This window comes from Gorilla gorilla, chromosome 20 (assembly GCF_029281585.2).
Source record: "Gorilla gorilla gorilla isolate KB3781 chromosome 20, NHGRI_mGorGor1-v2.1_pri, whole genome shotgun sequence".
In the NCBI taxonomy this organism is placed as follows: domain Eukaryota; kingdom Metazoa; phylum Chordata; class Mammalia; order Primates; family Hominidae; genus Gorilla; species Gorilla gorilla.
This window is the reverse complement of record NC_073244.2, coordinates 71,029,230-71,031,428: the sequence shown is the minus strand read 5'-3', so window position 1 is coordinate 71,031,428 and position 2,199 is coordinate 71,029,230. Positions and strand designations below refer to the sequence as shown.

Here is a 2,199-nt window from a genome sequence, read left to right as displayed (position 1 = left end):
GCCTCTTAACTACAAATTGAGAATTACACTTAAAGAAGTCCATTCGATAACTGTATTCCTTGAAATTTACATAATAGTCTACCAATTATTAAGGGTCTATTATGTACTAGGTACTTTACATATTTTTTTCTTTTAAGCCTCAAGTAAAACCTCCAAGATAGGGGTCACTAATGGATGCTGTTGAAGTGTTTAAATAATACCATTATATAGCACTTAGGGTGTACTGAATACTTCCTACATATTATCTCCAATTTTCACAAAAACCCTGCAAAGTATCATCAACCTTGTTTTATAGATACAAGACCTGGGTCTCGGAGGGATAAAGCAACTTGCGAAGCTCACGCAGCTAGGACATGAGTAGGGCTGCATCCAGATCTCAAAGCCTGTGTGCTACCCCTGAAACGCTGCCCATGTAGGCAGCCATAGACCTATCTCAGCCCAAATAAATAGCATCAAAGACTCTTTCTCTCAGCGGGCCTATTGTACACCATAGAAACACTCCCCAGCATGAGGTAGCTAACTAGAGTGATGGTGCAACTGACAAGGTAGGTGACACTTCCAGGCAGGGCCGAGCTCTCAGCATAGTAGTGCCATGTAAGGGGACCTTGCATTATGGTTCTATCTGGGCCTTGGCTTGTCAGAGCCTGGAATTTCGCCCTAACATTTCATTTAGGGGTGGCCGGTATCCTTAAATTTTGTTTAATTTTAGCTGTATCACAAAACAACTATCATATAATGATTATAACGATGATGATGCTGATAACTACCATTTATTGAGTCCTATGTCACATGATGTGCTTTATGTACTTTGTCTCTAATTACTATGGAGATTGACTTACCCACCTAAAATGAAGCCCATTTCTCTTTCAGGACACATCCACCTGTTGAATTGTGGTGTTTAAGAGATTTTTTTTCAGAACTGTTGCAGACAGAGGTGAGTTCCTATCTCCTTCTGCAATTACCTGCTGAATATCCTTGAGTGAGAGGTCATTGCCATAAAAATAACTTGCCAAAAGTTAATTTTCCTTATGCATAAGTCGTTGTTGTGTTCTGTTCAAGCTGCTATAACAAAATGCCATGGGCAGAAATTAATTACTCATGGCCCTAGAGGCTGGAAGTGCAAAGTCAAGACACTGGCAGATTTGGAGTCTGGTGAGGGTCTGCTTCCTGGATCATAGATGGCTGTCTTTTTCTGTGTTTTCACATGGTAAAAGGGGTGAGGAATCTTTCTGGGGTCTCTTTTATAAGGCCACTTGCTCTTTTAAATAAGGGTCCCACGTTGTTGCCAAGTGTACAAAAATAGCAGAAAAGCTAAAATCAAAATGTTGGACTAAGATTAGATGCAGGAAAAGATGTAGACAGGATGTAAAAAAAACAAGTATGTAGAGTCATGAATGGCTCAAAGTCAGACACAACAGCATCACAAATAACAGTCTAAACACTGGTCATCTCTGAGATGTCTTCCACAGATTAATCTCACCCATTGCATACAGATGCTTCCATTTTATCTTAACATTTCGAGGTGATTCATTTTATTTTGAGGACCTACGTGCCATTCATTTTCTTCCACAGCTGCACCAACATACACACACATGCTCAAACATTAGTCTCAACCAAAAATTATATACACAAACAGACTGAAGCTGGGGATGCAGTCAGTCAGCCAGAAGTTGTTTGGTAAATTATCTATTCATTTGGAAGAAAAACAAAGTTAGATCCCTATCTCAAGCTACTGAATGAACAAAATTAAAACTCCAAAATGTAAACATTAAAAAAAACTATAAACATACCAGAGATGATACTTCAAGTTAGAGCAGCCTAAAAAGGTGGACAAATCCTCTCCCCGCCAAAACAAATATAAAAGTATAAAGTTGTTTTGCTCACTTCAGCAGCACGTGAACTAAAATTGGAATGATACAGAGAAGATTAGCATGGCCCCTGCACAAGGATGACACGCAAATTCATGAAGCATTTCATTTTTAAAAAAGTATAAAATTGTTTAAACAAGCGTTTTAGGACTGGAAATCAACCAAAAGCAAATAATAAACTAAAAGGGTCTATTCATGAAATCTACCCAAATGTCATATAAGAACAGCAAGAGTCTGAACTTACTGATTATTTCCTTCTATCATCTCACATCTATAGACATAGATAGATGAGTAGAAATTATCCTTTCTGCAGCCAGGCGAGGTGGTTCAC

At 38.5% G+C, this 2,199-nt stretch overlaps 1 non-coding gene across 1 annotated transcript; it reads left to right on the top strand.

The window, feature by feature from the left end:
* The first annotated feature begins 1,876 nt into the window (after positions 1–1,876).
* On the top strand, positions 1,877–1,983 carry LOC129528972 (U6 spliceosomal RNA). Its single transcript, XR_008674328.1, has one exon. It is a non-coding gene; the product is annotated as a U6 spliceosomal RNA (small nuclear RNA).
* The last annotated feature ends 216 nt before the right edge of the window (positions 1,984–2,199 follow it).